The 21,024-nt window shown below is 35.5% G+C and overlaps 1 long non-coding RNA gene across 2 annotated transcripts in view; it reads left to right on the forward strand.

Annotated features, from left to right (window-relative positions):
- Nucleotides 1–20,658, forward strand: part of LOC102547864 (uncharacterized) — a 38,389-nt gene extending 17,731 nt beyond the window's left edge. For both annotated transcript variants that reach the window (XR_015638400.1, XR_015638401.1), the window contains exons 2-4: nucleotides 14,664–14,753; nucleotides 18,542–18,593; nucleotides 20,467–20,658. This is a non-coding gene — a long non-coding RNA (uncharacterized LOC102547864). The remainder of the gene's footprint in view (nucleotides 1–14,663; nucleotides 14,754–18,541; nucleotides 18,594–20,466) is intronic.
- The last annotated feature ends 366 nt before the right edge of the window (nucleotides 20,659–21,024 follow it).

Consider the following 21,024-nt stretch of genomic DNA (forward strand, 5'->3'; position numbering starts at 1 on the left):
TCAAAGTGTGTCATGAAACTTGAATTTCTGGCACCCTTTCAGAGGCTACATTTTCTTGACATAGCATTAGACTGCACTACAACCCACACTTGAGATTTCATAGACCATCATGAATTCCCCTTTTTTCCCCAATGGAGTTTCTGTAACTTGCACTTTTTCAAGGCTATCAATTTGTCTTGTTATGCATTTAGGTTTATAAGCCTTATAATATACTATTAAGTAATTTAATATGGAAGACAAAAATAGTATTCTTTGATGGACAAGTATTTTTATTTTATTTCCCACTCCCTCTGCTCTCAGTTTATTGCCCTACTCCTCATTTCACGATTGACTCTCACATTTTAAAAGGGGAAGGCCTTCTAAACACTTACGCTTAACATACAGATTAGTGTTATTTTTGTCTTCACAAGAGAAGCTTGTTTTCACAGGAGATAATGGTTAACCAGCAGCATAGAATGACTGGGAAGAAAATTTCTTCTCTTGATAGTTACTGTTCTCAGATTAGGAAAGATTTTATTTCCCGTGTTAAGACCTACACCTACACAAAGCTCAAGAGAAAGTGGGGAAGGGTCCCTGAGCTCCCACCAATAACTGTGGAGTTCCTGGCCCTTGCCGCCTTTGGGAGAGGCTGGCTCAGTTCTTTTCAGAGGTATTCTTCTTCCTAATTGTCACCTCCTCCAGGAGGATGCACCTAAGTGCACTAGAAATGAGACATAGTTCGCTACAATAGACAGACAGAAACAGCGATGAGGAGATAGAGACAGAGCCAGACAGAAACTGAGAGAGAAGAAATAATGCAAGCTAACTGAAATACCTGCATATGTTATGAAATCTGAAAGCGTTAATACCAAAAAATAATGGTTTTATTTTGTTTTAATGTGAGTGCCTGATTGTTAGCAATGGTGAGTGCAGACGACCTGATGTGGAACCACACTTAAGACAAATCAGTAGAGAAAAATATGGTAAAACTTATTCTGTGTCTCCTTAGCTTTCCCTTGAATGTCAGCTGTTCTCTGGTACTAATTCACTTCATTTTTGAAACATAAACTACTGTACACTTTCTGAAGTTATTCTGTTTAAACAAATCCAACCTCCCAAGGCAGATAACCAACTTTAAATATAAATTAGTGGAATGTAATATTTTAACAAAGATAAAAGAGACATGCCATTAGTATATTGTGCAAAATGTTACAAAAGCTGTAAGAAAAACTAAAAGTTAAATTAGTCATTTCTCTTTTTTTATTCGATTTTTTCCTTTTTTTTTTTTTTTTTTTCAGAGCTGGCGACTGAACCCAGGGCCTTGCGCTTGCTAGGCAAGTGCTCTACCACTGAGCCAAAACCCCAACCCTATATTGGATTTTTTTTATTTACGTTTCAAATGTTATCCCCTTTCCTGGTTTTCCATCCATAAATTCCCTATCCCATCCCCCTACCCCTACTTCTATAAAGTTGTTCCCCACCCATCCACCTAACCTTCCCACTTCCCTGCTTTGACATTCCCTTACAGTGCTGGGTTGAGACTTAGCAGGATGAAGGGCTCCTCCCATTGGTCATTTCTCATACATGTCCTGGGGCACTACCATTTTAAAAAACTCATGATGGTTAGTGTGGAAACGAAAGACAAAAGAGGGCATGAGAAATATCAAATGTTGTGTAGTAAGCTTACTGGACAGAAGACAAACATGCGCTTAGATTTTTAGTTTATCTATGTTCTTACATATAGTTACGCACTTGGTATTTGCAATTTGCTCATTTTGAAATTCTGATAATATATATGCTGTCAAATCTAAGAAAATCTTGGGAGGACTTTTGTAGAGATTTTGAATTCCAAAAGAAATACTCAGTACTCAATTCTTTTTATATACCTAGTGATAATATTTGAATTATTATAATGACCAGTATTAGATTTATATAGATGCAAAAAGATGATTTTTTGATTTCATAATATTCTGTTATTACTTGAACAGAATGATGATAATTATTGCATATTTTTCTTTAGTTTAAAACAAAGTACATTATCATTGCTCATGTAAAAATACACTTACATAACAATAAAAATAACAGTGTAAGCTTAGAACCTAGCAGTGACATTGATAAGAGAAAGGAAACCGCTCTTCTCTTCAACATTCAGTACACATAAAACACACTACAGACTTCGGTTAAAGTGCACTATAAGGAGAATTGTGAGTGAACAGCAAAACCAAACTAAATACAGAGGAAGTTTGTTACTTGTTAAAGATAGAAAAGTAATATGAGTTAATAAAAATTAGAATTAGTAATTTTAGCTATTACTATACCTTAAACCTTTAAAACCTGTGTTTATCCCTTAACTCTTTATTCACCCTCATCTTTCTTATGCAATTGAATTGTTTAGAAACAAAATCTAGGAAGTGAGAATTATGAAAAAAAAATAATGAGAAACACAGGGCACAGTGTGTGTATATATGGAAATATGCTAGTATGTGAATGTGTGTGTGTGTGTGTGTGTGTGTGTGTTTAATAGTTTATCTTAGGTAAGAGCATAAGTGTTTTGAGACATTTCTAATTTCATAGTATTATCTTTGTAGTGATAAAAGTAAAATAAAATAGTGGGATTTTGTTTTATTAATTTATCTATGACAGAAATTTCTACTGGGTTAAGGAACCACAATTACTTTAAAAAGTAAGAATGAAAATTGGTAGTTATATCATGCCTTATTTGGTGTAATTTGAGAATGATATGACACATTTAACTATCAATCATGTAGTAAATAATCATTTATCTCTATGTTACAATAATAAGTTATTATATATTATATTATTTTTGTATCTCAATCCTAGTTGAGATATCAATTAGAATAGTAACATTTTAGTTTCCTTTACTTCAGAGTTTCCATTGTTCTTCATGTTCAAGATTTTCTAAAAATGATAAATGGCCTCAAATAAATTATTAATGCTTATGTTGTCAATTCCAAGTATGAGAATATTTTACCTCTCCTGCCAAGATTGCATGCTGCATTGATTAAAGTACAGTTGATAGTTAATACTCTAATGTGTTTCCTTTTGAAGTCTGTCAGTTACTCATAACACTATTAAAATTATTTTTTCTGTAAAATTCACACAATACTTAAGATTGCTTCTAAAATGCAAGAAAATGTTGTTTTCTACTTTAGGAGAATTAATCTGATTATGAATCGGTTCATGTTATTGATTCTGACGCTGTCGAATCCAGCTCTTCACTGTGAAATCAGCTGGTAAATTTGATACTACACATGAAAATTGTTTGTATAACATTTCCAATTACTTGCTTGCTAAATAACAGCAAATTTATATTGAAGCAGAGTAGAGGGATTATTAGGGATAATATTTATAGTTTAAATAATCGAAAACATGCTGCCTACTGGTGTATGCTAGTGTAAAGCATGGCCTTTCACTTCATTTGTACACAATTATAGATAATTCTAATAGTCAACAATGAATTTTAAAACAACTCAAACTTCTGAGATCTCTCAGACGCGGAGACACTAACCAGGCAGCATACACTAGGTGGTAGAGGCTCCTAACACAGAACAGCAGAGGACAACCTGGTCTGGCCTCAGTGAGAAAAGATGCTCCTAATCCTCAAGAGAATTCAGCTCCCCTGGGAGTGGGGAGGCCTGGTGTGTGGGGAAACATAGCATCCTCTTGGAGACAAGGCAGAGGAAGAATAAAAGGTGGAGCTGTGGGAGGGGGTAACAACTGGAATGTAAAAATAAAAGTAATAGAGAGGCAGACATGCCTGGGAAACCAGAAGAGACTGCACTCTGTGCACGTCCAGATGGCAGAGGAAAACACCAAACACCATCTGGAACCCTGGTGCACGGAGGCTCCCGGAAAGAGCGGCACAGATCTTCTCGGTTGCTGCCGGCTCAGAGAGGACTTAGGCAGTACCCCACAAGCACACTTGAGTCTCGGAACCTCAGGTACCGTGGGAGGGAGAGCTAAACCTACAGAGGGGCAGGCACGCCTGGGAGACCGGAGGAGACTGCACTCTGTGCACATCCAGATGCCAGAGGAAAAAACCAAACGCCATCTGGAACCATGGTGCACAGAGGCTCCCGGAAAGAGCAGCGCAGAACTTCTCAGTTGCTGCCGCTGAGAGAACTTAGGCAGTACCCCACGAGCACACTTGAGCCTCGGAACCTCAGGTAGGACCAACTTTTCCCCTGCAAGTGACCTCATGGTGAACTCAAGACACAGGCCCACAGGAACAGCTGAAGACCTGTAGAGAGGAAAAACTACATGCCCGAAAGCAGAACACTCTGTCCCCATAACTGGCTAAAAGAAAACAGGAAAACAGGTCTACAGCACTCCTGACACATAGGCTTATAGGACAGTCTAGCCACTGTCAGAAATAGCAGAACAAAGTAACACTAGAGATAATCTGATGGAGAGAGGCAAGCGTAGGAACCCAAGGAACAGAAACCAAGACTACATGGCATCATCGGAGCCCAATTCTCCCACCAAAATAAACATGGAATATCCAAACACACCAGAAAAGCAAGATCTAGTTTCAAAATCATATTTGATCATGATGCTGGAGGACTTCAAAAAAGACGTGAAGAACTCCCTTAGAGAACAAGTAGAAGCCTACAGAGAGGAATCGCAAAAATGCCTGAAAGAATTCCAGGAAAACATAAATAAACAAGTAGAAACCCATAGAGAGGAGACACAAAAATCCCTGAAAGAATTCCAGGAAAACACAAACAGTTGAAGGAATTAAAAATGGAAATAGAAGCAATCAAGAAAGAACACATGGAAACAACCCTGGATATAGAAAATCAAAAGAAGAGACAAGGAGCTGTAGATAGAAGCTTCACCAACAGAATACAAGAGATGGAAGAGAGAATCTCGGGAGTAGAAGATTCCCTAGAAATCATTGACTCAACTGTCAAAGATAATGTAAAGCAGAAGAAGCTACTGGTCCAAAACATACAGGAAATCCAGGACTCAATGAGAAGATCAAACCTAAGGATAATAGGTATAGAAGAGAGTGAAGACTCCCAGCTCAAAGGACCAGTAAATATCTTCAACAAAATCATAGAAGAAAACTTCCCTAACCTAAAAAAAGAGATACCCATAGGCATACAAGAAGCCTACAGAACTCCAAATAGATTGGACCAGAAAAGAAACACCTCCCGTCACATAATAGTCAAAACACCAAATGCACAAAATAAAGAAAGAATATTAAAAGCAGTAAGGGAAAAAGGTCAAGTAACATATAAAGGCAGACCTATAAGAATCACACCAGACTTTTCGCCAGAAACTATGAAGGCCAGAAGATCCTGGACAGATGTCATACAGACCCTAAGAGAACACAAATGCCAGCCCAGGTTACTGTATCCTGTAAACTCAATTAACATAGATGGAGAAACCAAGATATTCCATGACAAAACAAAATTTACACAATATATTTCTACGAATCAAGCAGTACAAAGGATAATAAAGGGTAAAGCCCAACATAAGGAGACAAGCTATACCCTAGAAGAAGCAAGAAACTAATCGTCTTGGCAACAAAACAAAGAGAAGAAAAGCACACAAACATAACCTCACATCCAAATATGAATATAACAGGAAGCAATAATCACTATTCCTTAATATCTCTCAACATCAATGGCCTCAACTCCCCAATAAAAAGACATAGATTAACAAACTGGATATGCAACGAGGACCCTGTATTCTGCTGCCTACAGGAAACATACCTCAGAGACAAAGACAGACACTACCTCAGAGTGAAAGGCTGGAAAACAACTTTCCAAGCAAATGGTCAGAAGAAGCAAGCTGGAGTAGCCATTCTAATATCAAATAAAATCAATTTTCAATTAAAAGTCATCAAAAAAGATAAGGAAGGACACTTCATATTCATCAAAGGAAAAATCCACCAAGATGAACTCTCAATCCTAAGTATCTATGCCCCAAATACAAGGGCACCTACATACGTAAAAGAAACCTTACTAAAGCTCAAAACACACATTGCACCTCACACAATAATAGTGGGAGATTTCAACACCCCACTCTCATCAATGGACAGATCATGGAAACAGAAATTAAACAGTGATTTCGACAGACTAAGAGAAATCATGAGCCAAATGGACTTAACGGATATTTATAGAACATTCTATCCTAAAGCAAAAGGATATACCTTCTTCTCAGCTCCTCATGGTACTTTCTCCAAAATTGACCATATAATTGGTCAAAAGCGGGCCTCAACAGGTACAGAAAGATAGAAATAATCCCATGCGTGCTATTGGACCACCACGTCCTAAAACTGGTCTTCAATAAAAATAAAGGAAGAATGCAAACATATACGTGGAAATTGAACAATGCTCTACTCAATGATAACCTAGTCAAGGAAGAAATAAAGAAAGAAATTAAAAACTTTTTAGAATTTAATGAAAATGAAGGTACAACATACCCAAACTTATGGGACACAATGAAAGCTGTGCTAAGAGGAGAACTCATAGCGCTGTGTGCCTGCAGAAAGAAACAGGAAAGAGCATATGTCAGCAGCTTGACAGCACACCTAAAAGCTCTAGAGCAAAAAGAAGCAAATACACCCAGGAAGAGTAGAAGGCAGGAAATAATCAAACTTAGAGCTGAAATCAACCAAGTAGAAAAAAAAAAAAAAAAGGACTATAGAAAGAATCAACAGAACCAAAAGTTGGTTCTTTGAGAAAATCTACAAGATAGATAAACCCTTAGCCAGACTAACGAGAGGACACAGAGAGTGTGTCCAAATTAACAATATCAGAAATGAAAAGGGAGACATAACTACAGATTCAGAGGAAATTCAAAAAATCATCAGATCTTACTATAAAAGCCTATATTCAACAAAACTTGAAAATCTACAGGAAATGGACAATTTCCTAGACAAATATCAGGTACCGAAGTTAAATCAGGAACAGATAAACCAGTTAAACAACCCCATAACTCCTAAGGAAATAGAAGCAGTCATTAAAGGTCTCCCAACCAAAAAGAGCCCATGTCCAGATGGGTTTAGTACAGAATTCTATCAAACCTTCATAGAAGACCTCATACCAATATTATCCAAACTATTCCACAAAATTGAAACAGATGGATCACTCCCGAATTCCTTCTATGAAGCCACAATTACTCTTATACCTAAACCACACAAAGACACAACAAAGAAAGAGAACTTCAGACCAATTTCCCTTATGAATATCGACGCAAAAATACTCAATAAAATTCTGGCAAACGGAATCCAAGAGCACATCAAAACAATCATCCACCATGATCAAGTAGGCTTCATCCCAGACATGCAGGGAATGTTTAATATACAGAAAAACATCAACGTGATACATTATATAAACAAACTGAAAGAACAGAACCACATGATCATTTCATTAGATGCTGAGAAAGCATTTGACAAAATTCAACACCCCTTCATGATAAAAGTCCTGGAAAGAATAGGAATTCAAGGCCCATACCTAAGCATAGTAAAAGCCATATACAGCAAACCAGTTGCTAACATTAAACTAAATGGAGAGAAACTTGAATCAATCCCACTAAAATCAGGGACTAGACAAGGCTGCCCACTCTCTCCCTACTTTTTCAATATAGTTCTTGAAGTTCTAGCCAGAGCAATCAGACAACAAAAGGAGGTCAAAGGGATACAGATCGGAAAAGAAGAAGTCAAAATATCACTATTTGCAGATGATATGATAGTTTATTTAAGTGATCCCAAAAGTTCCACCAGAGAACTACTAAAGCTGATAAACAACTTCAGCAAAGTGGCTGGGTATAAAATTAACTCAAATAAATCAGTAGCCTTCCTCTACACAAAAGAGAAACAAGCCGAGAAAGAAATTAGGGAAACGACACACTTCATAATAGACCCAAATAATATAAAGTACCTCGGTGTGACTTTAACCAAGCAAGTAAAAAATCTGTACAATAAGAACTTCAAGACACTGAGGAAAGAAATTGAAGAAGACCTCAGAAGATGGAAAGATCTCCCATGCTCATGGAGTGGCAGGATTAATATAGTAAAAATGGCCATTTTACCAAAAGCGATCTACAGATTCAATGCAATCCCCATCAAAATACCAATCCAATTCTTCAAAGAGTTAGACAGAACAATTTGCAAATTCATCTGGAATAACAAAAAACCCAGGATAGCTAAAACTATCCTCAACAATAAGAGGACTTCAGGGGGAATCACTATCCCTGAACTCAAGCAGTATTACAGAGCAATAGTGATAAAAACTGCATGGTATTGGTACAGAGACAGACAGATAGACCAATGGAATTGAATTGAAGACCCAGAAATTGAAGAACCCACACACCTATGGTCAATTGATTTTTGACAAAGGAGCCAAAACCATCCAATGGAAAAAAGATAGCATTTTCAGCAAATGGTGCTGTTTCAACTGGAGGTCAACATGTAGAAGAATGCAGATTGATCCATGCTTATCACCCTGTACAAAGCTTAAGTCCAAGTGGATCAAGGACCTCCACATCAAACCAGACACACTCAAACTAATAGAAGAAAAACTAGGGAAGCATCTGGAACACATGGGCCTTGGAAAAAATTTCCTGAAGAAAACACCAATGGCTTATGCTCTAAGATCAAGAATCGACAAATGGGATCTCATAAAACTGCAAAGCTTCTGTAAGGCAAAGGACACTGTGGTTAGGACAAATCGGCAACCAACAGATTGGGAAAAGATCTTTACCAATCCTACAACAGATAGAGGCCTTATGTCCAAAATATACAAAGAACTCAAGAAGTTAGACCGCAGGGAGACAAATAACCCTATTAAAGAATGGGGTTCAGAGGTAAACAAACAATTCACAGCTGGGGAATGCCGAATGGCTGAGAAACACCTAAAGAAATATTCAACATCTTTAGTCATAAGGGAAATGCAAATCAAAACAACCCTGAGATTTCACCTCACACCAGCGAGAATGGCTAAGATCAAAAACTCAGGTGACAGCAGATGCTGGCGAGGATGCGGAGAAAGAGGAACACTCCTCCATTGTTGGTGGGTTTGCAGACTGGTACAACCATTCTGGAAATCAGTCTGGAGGTTCCTCAGAAAATTGGACATTGAACTGCCTGAGGATCCAGCTATACCTCTCTTGGGCATATACCCAAAAGATGCCCCAACATATAAAAAAGACACGTGCTCCACTATGTTCATCGCAGCCTTATTTATAATAGCCAGAAGCTGGAAAGAACCCAGATGCCCTTCTAAAGAGGAATGGATACAGAAAATGTGGTACATCTACACAATGGAATATTACTCAGCTATCAAAAACAACGACTTTATGAAATTCGTAGGCAAATGGTTGGAACTGGAAAATATCATCCTGAGTGAGCTAACCCAATCACAGAAAGACATACATGGTATGCACTCACTGATAAGTGGCTATTAGCCCAAATGCTTGAATTACCCTAGATGCCTAGAACAAATGAAACTCAAGACGGATGATCAAAATGTGAATGCTTCACTCCTTCTCTAAAAGGGGAACAAGAATACCCTTGGCAGGGAAGAGAGAGGCAAAGATTAAAACAGAGACTGAAGGAACACCCATTCAGAGCCTGCCCCACATGTGGCCCATACATATACAGCCACCCAATTAGACAAGATGGATGAAGCAAAGAAGTGCAGACCGACAGGAGCCGGATGTAGATCGTTCCTGAGAGACACAGCCAGAATACTCCAAATACAGAGGCGAATGCCAGCAGCAAACCACTGAACTGAGAATACGACCCCCGTTGAAGGAATCAGAGAAAGAACTGGAAGAGCTTGAAGGGGCTCGAGACCGCATATGTACAACAATGCCAAGCAACCAGAGCTTCCAGGGACTAAGCCACTACCTAAAGACTATACATGGACTGACCCTGGACTCTGACCTCATAGGTAGCAATGAATATCCTAGTAAGAGCACCAGTGGAAGGGGAAGCCCTGGGTCCTGCTAAGACTGAACCCCCAGTGAACTAGACTGTTGGGGGGAGGGCGACAATGGGGGGAGGGTTAGGAGGGGAACACCCATAAGGAAGGGGAGCGGGGAGGGGGATGTTTGCCTGGAAACCAAAGAATTATTATTAAGTATTAAGTAAATAAAAAAACTAAAAAAATAAAATTATAAAAAAAATAAAAGTAATAAAAATTATCATTTTATGTTTAAGAATCACTTCTGGATATCTTTATGTATCCTCATTTGTATAATATATCAGTATTTTAGTATTGGTCCGTGAATATATACTATTAGTAATTTAATATACTATTAAATAAAATATGGGAACACATATTCTTACACTTTGCAGTAGGCAACTAGGTAAGACTGACAAAGGATAGTGGTTTTTGATATTTTATTTTTAATTTAACTAAATATATGCAAGCATTTTGAGCATTTTGAGTTTTTAACATTGTTTCTAATACAACACATCAAAGGCAAAGATTACTCAGCTTTCTTAGCAAACTTATTTTTAATCACATTGATACTGTATCATATAGTATAATTAAAGGTATTTTCACAAATTCTCTGCTCATCCTTTTTCCATTATCTTCTGTTTACACTAATTTGTCTCCCAATAAATTGAATATGTTTTTATCCCATTTACTACAGATGACGTAAGATTGCATACCATAATTATTTAAAGTAAAATTAAAGAAGTGTTACAAAAAGTAGCTAACTGCTCTCTTTCCTTTTTTTACTGAATGTAAATACTATTATTTTTATAATAATTATTGTTGTAAGAAAGATTAAATTGTTGATTCTTATGTTTTATCAGCTTGCGCTAAGGCAACCCTGATTGCACCAGTTCAAGACTAACATCCAGAAGGAGCCATAAACTCTGATCTTGGTCGATTGAGTACCATCCTTTATCTACTTTTTCATAAATACTAAGATAAAATAGAGACTCAGCTGGATGAATCCTTCAGCAATTATTTCTCCTGTGATCCTCACACCTAGATAACAGGTCACATTCAAAGAGACTTATGCTATCTGATAGAGAGATTCACAGTATGCAGGCAGCCTAGCTGCATATCATGCTGACATTTCTTACACGGACCGACTTTAGTGTCTTGTTAATTTACAAGGCTCTACTTCTTTTAAATGGTTAACTATAAAGATTTCCAAAGTTTTACTCCAATTTTGCTTTTCTTATAGACATTCTCAAAGAAAGAATAAAGGTATCTGGCCGGGGTGATAATTGTACTATTTACATATTCTGAAAAGGCAAATTGTACTATTTACATATTCAGAGAATAGGTTTTTTTTGTCTAACTACAAGGAATTACAGCGAACAAATATGCATTGTAATAATATTTATTAAGGTTATTTATAAATAAATTCAGTGATTCCTTGTCCTCTAGTATGATACGTTTATGATAGAGTTTGAAGGTAGAAATATTTACCCATTATAATTCTCCAGTGTCAAAGGGGCAAGTACTCCATCATTTCCCTTTCTTTCACCAGCAGATCTTAATGCAGTTTAGGACCTAAGTTTACCTTCTTATCATGCATTTCTGTGTTGTTCATACTATTATTCCTAAGTAGTCACTTTAGGCACATATTCATACTTTGATAATATAAAAGTAAATAATATAAATCCTTCCAAAATCATATATATATAATATACACAATTATATATTATATAATTCTGGAAGTGTATATATATTCATATACTTCTGAAACAATTTTATTGGATATTTTATGTATTCACATTTTAAATGTTATCCTTGTTCCCAAACTCCCATGCCCCATCCCCCTTCCCCCTGCTTCTATAAAGATGATGCCCCTCCTACCCACCCACTTCCACCTTAACACCCTGACATTTCCCTGGCTGGAGAAACAAGCCTTCCTATTGATGCCAGACAATGCTAACCATGGACTCCCTCATGTGTACTCTTTGATTGGTGTCTTAGTCCCCGGGAGTTCTGGGGGGGGGGTTGTTCTGTTGATATTCTTGTTCTTCCTATAGAGTTGCAAACATCTTCAGATCCTTCTGTCCTTTCTCTAACTACTCCACTGGGGACCACCGTGCTCAGTCCAATGATTTGCTGTGAGCATCTACCTCTGTTTTTGTCAGGCTCTCGCAGAGCCTCTCAGGAGAAAGGTATATCAGGCTTCTGTCAGCAAGCACTTCTTGGCATCCTCAATATAGTCTGGATTTGGTATCTGAATATGGGATGGATCCCCAGGTGTGGAAATCTCTGAACAGCCTTTCGTTCAGTTTCCACTACACATTTCATTTCTGCATGTTCTTCCTTGAGTATTTTTCCCCCTTCTAAAAAGTGAAATATCCACACTTTGGTCTTCCTGTTCTCAAGCTTCACGTGGTCTGTGAATTGTATCTTGGGTATTCTGAGCTTTTGGGCTAATATTCATTATTATCATCATTCATTATGTTATTACTCAATTATCAGTGAGTGCATACTATGTGTGTGCTTTTGTGACTGTGTTAACTCACTCGGGATGATATTTTCTAGTTCCATCTATTTACCTATGAATTTCATGAAGGTGCTGTTTTTAATAGCTGAGTAGTAATCCATTGTGTAAATGTACATTTTCTGTATGTATTCCTCTGTTGAAGAACATCATTTTTTGTTTGTTTTTTTTGTTTGTTTTCTTTGTTTTGTTTTGTTTTCCCAGCTTCTGGCTAATATAATTAAAGCTGATATGAGAAGAGTGAAGTATGTGTCCATGTTATATGTTGGAGCATCTTTTGGGTACATGCCCAGGAGTGATATAGCTGAGTTCTCAGGTTGTAACAGCTTACAATCCCAACAACAATGGAGGGGTGTTTTTCTTTCTTCACATCCTTGCCAGCATCTGCTGTTACTTGATTTTTTGATCTTAGGTATTCTGACTAGTGCGAGGTAGAATCTCAGGGTTGTTTTGATTTACATTTCCCTGATAACTGAACATTTCTTTAGGTGTTTCTTGACCATTCAATATTCCTCAGCTGAGAATTCTTTGTGGAGTTTTGTACCCAGTTTTAATAGACTTATTTGATTCTCTGGAGTCAACTTTCTTGAGTTCTTTGTATATATTAGATATCAGCCTTCTATTGGATGTAAGATTGGTAAAGACCTTCTCCCAATATGTTGGTTGCTGTTTTGTCCTATTGACAGTGTTCTTTGCTTTACAAAAGCTTTGCAATTTTATGAAGTCCCATTTGTCAATTCTTGGTCTTAGAACATAAGCTATTGGTGTTCTGCTAAGGAAAATTTCCCAACTGCCCATGGGATCGAGGCTCTTTCCCACTTTTTCTTCTTTAGTTTGAGTGTATCTGGTTTGATGTGGAGGTCCTTGATCCACTTGGACTTAAGCTTTTTACAGGTGATAAGAATTGGTAAATTTGCATTCTTCTACATGCTGGCCTCCAGTTGAACTGGCACCATTTGTTGACAATGCTGTCCTTTTTCCACTAGATGGTTTTAGCTCCTTCATTGAAGATGGCCTGACCATAGGTGTGTGGACTTATTCCTGGGTCTTCAATTCTATTTCACTAACCTACCTGTTTGTCTCTGCACATATACCATACAGTTTTTAATCGTGACTGCTCTGTAATAAAACGAGGCCAGGGATGACGATTCCTCCAGAAGTTACAAGATTGTTGAGTATAGTTTTCACTATCATGGGTTTTTTATTATTCCACATAATTGCTCTTTGTAACTGTGAAAAAGTGAGTTGGAATTTTGATGCAGATTACATTGAGTCTGTAGATTGCTTTCGCCAAGGTGGCCATTTTTACTATATTGATCCTGTCAATCCATGACCATGACAGATCTTTCCATTTTCTGAGATATTCTTTGATTTCATTCTTCAAATATTTGAAGTTCTTGTCATAAATTATATATAAAATACATGGGTGTGACTGTAATCAATCAAGTAATAAATTCATATGACAAGAACTTCAAGTCCTTCCACAACTTTACTCTTGAGGAAACCTTAAGTCTTATATTAACTTGACCTGAAATTAATTGTAAACTATTAGAAAACAATTTCTTTTGATTCCTCATATTTGTCATGTTCAATGATAATGTTTTTAGTATTCTACAACTAAGCTGTGATCAAAAAATATGATCCTCATTTTTAATATAGTGGCAAGATATTTTAGGTAAAATATCACCTGGATTTATAGATCTGGCAGTAAAAGGCTACCTTTTGAGAAGAGACCCTAGTTTTCTATAATCAGATACCTCCTAACTTAAATATTTAAATTTTGCTTCAAAGCATGTTGTCTTTATTCCTCTAAGGATTATGTTTGTGATAGCATTTGTGTTATTTTGTAAAAGCAGTAAACATAACAAAAGAGATCATTTTATTTTCTACTAAGTTAATGGATGTCTTCTACACAAGACTATTTCTAAGACATTCAAATATAGCCTAATACCTTTGTAGTCGAAAAGTCCTGTTTACACTCCTATTTTGAGTAAATAATCAAACTTGAACTTGAAGAATGAAGAAAAAACTACCTCTTTCATATGATGCTGACTTAGGAGTTTTTAACACGTTGTTGAAATTCAATATAAATGCAATTTACCTTCTAAAAATTCAAGTAAAATAAGAAAATAACTTACTAATAAAGCGGACACTCCTTGCAGAGTATGGAAAAGGTAAATGAAGAAAAGTATTTTCTCTCAAATGTTTATTCTTGTTATTAGGATGCCTCAGCTCTCCTGTGTCAGTGGGGATGAAGAAGTACTTTTTCCACAAAGGAAGTTTCCCTGGACATAGAGAAAACAGTCTACACTGTAAGCTTCTGTTTGTCTTTCTTGTCCATCTGCACATAGTAAATATAACTTTCCTTACTGCATCTGCATTCTACATGATCAACATCATACAAACGACTGAAAGACTTTAGAGTAAAGCAGTCTAAGAGGTTAGAATAGAGACAACAGGATCTCATGACTCATTTGTGTGAGTCAGTATTATTTATATTGCCCAGATTTCATCATTAGCTACTTTAGGCTTTATTAATAGAAAAAGCAAAGACCACTGAACAGGATTTACCTTCGAATTCCACCTTATATGTAAATATTATTATTTAATAAAGAAAATATTAAATTGTGATTTGAGCAAACACTTAATGTAAGATTAAGTTACAAAGATCTTTTTGTTATTCTTTTGGGCAAGATTTATCATTTGAATATAATCACTAAAACCATATTGCACTTTTTCATATTTTAGATAGTCTCCTTTTAAAAATAATTTGTTAGTAAACAAAAGCATTTAATTAAAATATGTAAGAAAGAAATACGTTTGCAAGAACATTCATTAGACTCTCATGAAGTAGCCACATGTATATAAAATATTCTTCATGAACATCAACCAATGGCATTGTGCTAATTCTTGAATGCCGTTTATGAATATAAGGATAAAGATCAATGTAAGAATTTGAAGTAAATTGCCAGTACCTTAAGAAATATGATTTATTATATTTGTTACATTTTTCATTTAGAAATATTAAGCTAAAATTCCCCTATTTGTCCTCTGTTTCTATGAAATTTTATGTATGAATTATTTTATACATTTAGTAATCTTGAAATATCTGACATATTTTATTTAGTATGTTATTCATGAAACCACAAGCAACATTATTTCTTAAAATTAAATTTTCAAGGGTATTGGACCCAGACAAAAAAAAATGAAGGGCTTGATGTAGTGGTACACATCTTTAATCTCAGCATTCGGGAGACAAAGGCAGGTAAATATCTATGATTCCTAAGGCAGTGTTAGAGCTATATAATACAGAAACCTTGCCTTGCAAACCTGAAAGAAAATGAGAGAGAGAGAGAAAGAGAGAGAGAGAACAAATTTTAAGAAACTTCTCTCTCTGTTTCTCTCTGTCTCTCTGTCTCTCTGTCTCTCTGTCTCTCTCTGTGTGTGTTTGTGTGTGTGTGTGTGTGTGTGTGTGTGTGTGTGTACACATTTTATGAGATATGGCCTAGTACCTTGAATTTGCTTGTCAAATACTTTCTTATAAGCCTGCCCACCTACCCACCTACTATTGTTTCTTTTAAATATGATACTGTTTCATAGTTTTATCCTTACACAGCTTTTATATCCCAACTAAATTTTCTTATACACTATGGAGTGTTTTTTATAGTTATCTAAGTTATTGCACTGACAAGCAAATATTATTTACTTAATTATATACTAAATAGAGAGAAATCATGTACAAATTTCAGAACTATTTTTAATCCATTAGAACATATTTCTTTCCTACTGAACTTGAGGTTCCTCTAGCACATGACTGTTGATTATTTCATGCTGTTATTGAATATTTGATACAATCTTATGACCAGCAATATCCTAGGGGAAAGTAGAAAGGTAGTAGATTTCTACTATCTTTGTTTGCTTATAATATATTTTCTTGTTCCTTTAAAAAAGTCTTATCAATTATGCTTCCTACTTTATAAAACCTAAAAATAGACAAGTAGAATTTGAAGACATATTAAATGATAAATATTGATAAGATATTATATATGTGATTTTTTTCAGAACTTTAAAATATATCAATAACTTTTTGTAAATCAGTATTATATTTAAAATTGAGGAAAACTATCTCTTGCTCATTCATATCTATATCTATATCTATATCTATATCTATATCTATATCTATATCTATATCTATATCTATCTCTATCTCTATCTCTATCTCTATCTCTATCTCTATCTCTATCTCTATCTCTATCTCTATCTATCTCTATCTCTATCTCTATCTCTATCTATATCTATATCTATAATCTATAATGCTACAGTTAAAGATAAAACACTTTTAACTACATGAGCCATTAATATTTATTGTGACATATCAATTTTAGGTAAATATTTAAAATGATGGACAAAGGTGCATTATTAGAATTGGATACATAGAACATAACTTCAAAATTATAAATGTAGAAATGTATTTAATTGAATCATTATGTAACTAAATCTTTATCATAATTTATCATAATTTCTTTGTAAATCATATCTTTTGAACCTAATAAGTTACCAGCTACAGGATGGAAATTAAATAGTTTTATTATGACTGAGTGGTTAACTTTGAAAGAGAAAAATGAAAAAAATTATCTTGTATATCTTTGTATATACTATGTATCCTTTGGAATAAAAGTTAGCTACCTATTTCATACAGGATCACACACATTATTTTTCCTAAGCTCTTTAAGAAATAGAATAGAATATTAAAATGAGTAGTCAAAAGTATTTTCAAATGAAATAGATGTGATAGGACTCAGATACCAAGTCAGTGGTATCTTTGTAACAAAATAATAGAATGTGTCAGAAAAGTTGAAATAGAAGTTCTCACCCCTATAGTGGATGTCATGCTATTCTATGGGATGAACAGAATTCTTGAAGTTTATCTGGAAACTACATCAGCAGAGAGTTAAGGCAATAGTGAACAGAGTCTGCTATGTTATGGTGTAACTAAATAGTTTAATAATGAATGAAACTAAAATGATATAATTATATGAATTATCTTCAAAAGATATGTTATCTCATTGTAATAACAATGTCCTCAAGAGTTATCAGCTTACAAGGTGGGAATGGAACTACTCTGGCTTACTAATTCATGGTAATTTCAACAACACTCCAAAGCAATCCAAGAAACCTTAGAGAAATACAATTCCAAAACCAGTATAGCAAAATTCAGTTTCACTAATGTCCAACTTCTACAAATAACAACTGGCCAAGTTCTTGCCAACAGATAAAACTGAAAAGAAGCAAGTATTAACTGTAGGTTATAAGATAAGTGAGAATCATCTTAAAATGCACAATAATGTATTTCAGAACCTCAGATACCTGAGACAGAACTGTAAAAACATTGTGTCCAAATATTGGAGGCTGAAGGATTGAGTTTAGTAATATGAGAAATTAGACTCACATAGAAAGTGATTGCATCTCTTGTACTTCCTATTTGCAAATGAATTGTATGACTACAACATTTTTTGATCTCCCTTTAAAAACATTGACTTATTTTACGCATATGAATGCTTTGCTTATGGATATCAAGTACATGTTGGTCTTCAGAAGAGGTCCATAGCTGTAGAATACTCTAGAACTGGAGGAAGGAATGATGGTGAGACAGCAGTGGACCTGGTTCCTCTGAAGGAAGACCAATATAGCTAATTCAGTTATTTTAAGCCAACATACTTTAATATAGCAGCTTTCAAAAAGCAGAAACAACAAGAAAAGCAAACAAATAAAAAATATTCAAAGCTTCCTAAGTTACCAAAGCTCAAAATGCCACCTAAATAATATTGAGACATGCTGGGGAACAACCCCAGCAGTTCTTCTCTCTTGTTGTTTTTCTTGAGGCAGCCATGGAGAAGAGTTCTGGCAGGGCTAAGACTTTGTCTTACAAGATATTTTGGGGTGCCGTTTAATAATGAAATTTTTACCTATCTTAAATCTAAGACGCATTGCTTCAGTAGCTGATCTGCCTTCTGAGTTTCTCTGAGGCAAGAAACTGTTTAGCAGGTCATCATCAAACAGCAGGAGATGAATTAAAGTAGCCTTTGTCTTATCTCTGCAGGAACTCTACAGTCAACTTCCAGCCTTCTAGTTGAAGTCACAAGAAGAAAAAGGTACACCATGAAAAATGGTGTTAGCTTTTATTTGTAAGATCTTAGTTCTCCAGAAAGCTTCTACAAAAGTTCTCCTTCAAAAAGTTCTTCTTGCTCTTATCTTTGAATCTTGCTCTTTCCTCCTGCTCTGCTGGAACAATCATAAAACATGTAGTCTTAACACCTTTATTCCCAATGCTATGCCTTTTCTTCTAAGTTCTTCATGAGTTCAGTTCTGTCCAAAAAGCTCTTCTTGAGTCCAGCATTTCTTTGTCTTCAGCACTTATACATCTTTCAGAATACATGATCACATGGTAAAAAGTTCATCAGATGTTTACACATAAATTCAAATCATAAATTGAATAAGAAATTTACAAAAGAGAATGTTTACATGCATAGCGTTTAATAGTAATTACCTGGCTAAACATCTATCATCTATCAGCAGCTTTACAGGTTCAAAGAGAGATAAAAACCATAACTTTTGTGCCTAAGTATTTGTGAAGTTTTGTATAGATAAGCCCAGTCAGTATGTTTTCTTATATCCTTGCAGTTATAGCAAATGTTAGTTACATTTTTATGACCTTTGGTCAATAGTTTGACAACTGTTTGGGCTGTGCTCCAAGTTGTAGATGCTGGCCTGCTGTCTTGAAGAGATTAACTCATTATACTTGAAGAGTGGCTGAGTTCTCAGTGCAGTTCTGACATCAGAAAGGACATTAATAGAAGTCCTATTATAACTAATATAATTTTAGGAACTTTTACAGGATCATCACAAAGAATTAAGAAGTCATCTACTTGTCTATATAGCATCAAAATAAGACAGTATATCTTTGCATTTCTACTAAAAAAGGTTGGGCCAACACACACACACACACACACACACACACACACCTCTCTCTCTCTCTCTCTCTCTCTCTCTCTCTCTCTCTCTGTCTATCTATCTATCTCTGTGTGTGTGTGTATGTGTGTGTGTCTTGTTTTGAAGAATGTTTTTATGCTTCAGTTAAATAATCTATCTCATTATTCTGAAATAAGCTTCAACAACAGGCAGAATAGCTTATAAATGTTCAAATACCTGAGGTAGATTACATAGCTAAATCACGGAAGTATGTTTACATGAGTCAATTGCTACTTGCTGAGTTACTTAATCTCTTGGGTAGGTATTTGCTACAAAATGAATTGTAGGAGCTGTTTTCTATACTTACTGTGGGAGTTGTGCTTTTCAAAATATTAATAATAAAAGAGAATTTTGTATTGCAGGAAGATACAATTACATTTGTTAAGGGCAATGTTTACCAGCTATATTTATTTTAAGCAATAAATTGATATACAAAATCTTAAGTTAACATTTATTCAGTACTTTTCTTGGTCTATGTTGTTTGAAAACCATGCTATTTTCTTTCAGTTCGGTGAACATAATGGATAATATTCAGATCCCGTGTAAAAAATATGTTATTTTATTGAAAGTTGGACTAAAAAATAATCTTTTAAGGTGACGAAAGATGGAAGTGGCGGGCTGTTTACACCTCACGTTTTCTCTTGCTTCTCCATATTTTTTCATCATTCATATTTATTGAAAAAACATAGTTCCAATGAAGCATCATATCTTCCTGTCTCCTACTTACCCTCTATCTACTTTGAACTATCTCACTTCTGCCATCTTTTGAAAAGGTTGTTTTCATGGTCATTAATTTTTCAAGCATGTTTTACTCGGTCTAAGAGAACCGAAGTGGAAATCATGTCAAATACAAGTCCAGTTGAATAACCCAATGTCTGTCTCATACCCACTAAATCTTAGCAAACAAGTGTCTCATATGGATCTTAGGAAGTAGTATATTGAAAAAGCCTTGAATAAACCTAGTTCTGCATTTTGTATTCACTGCTCTATTTCTAGTTCCCAGGACATGAACAACACCAAGAATAAACATCATAGAATGATGGAAGGGAGAAACTAGAAACTTGCCTTGTTTGGCCAAAGTCTGGCATTAACAGATGAGCATGCAGATGGGAGCCCACAGGAGGAAGCATACATTCTTGGGGAACACAAATATTGTGGAGAACTTACTAAAGGAGACATAAACGGAAATTGTGGAAGGATCTTTCCCTTATGGGTTCTAGGTAAGTCTTACAAGAGATCATTCTGGAGTATCAGGATGTTATTCCTGGAGGACAGTGTATCACGAGTTACTAAGAATGAAGGAAACTCAATTTAAACTGAAAGATAAAAATGACATCTATGGTCAAGGTTGGAGGAGGAAGTCTCAATAATGTGAGAGTAAGAGAGAGGGTACACAGTGGAAATACCATAATGGAACATTCATACATAAGCGTTGTGTAAAGACCTATAGGATGTCTCAGAGATATATTGGTAAGTGCTTATCTTGCAATACTCACCCGAGTATGATCCCTAGTATGTAGCCTTCCTCTAACAAGCAAAGCATGTTCACACACA

The sequence above is a fragment of the Rattus norvegicus genome, chromosome 15 (assembly GCF_021556685.1).
Source record: "Rattus norvegicus strain SHRSP/BbbUtx chromosome 15, alternate assembly SHRSP_T2T, whole genome shotgun sequence".
In the NCBI taxonomy this organism is placed as follows: Eukaryota; Metazoa; Chordata; class Mammalia; order Rodentia; family Muridae; genus Rattus; species Rattus norvegicus.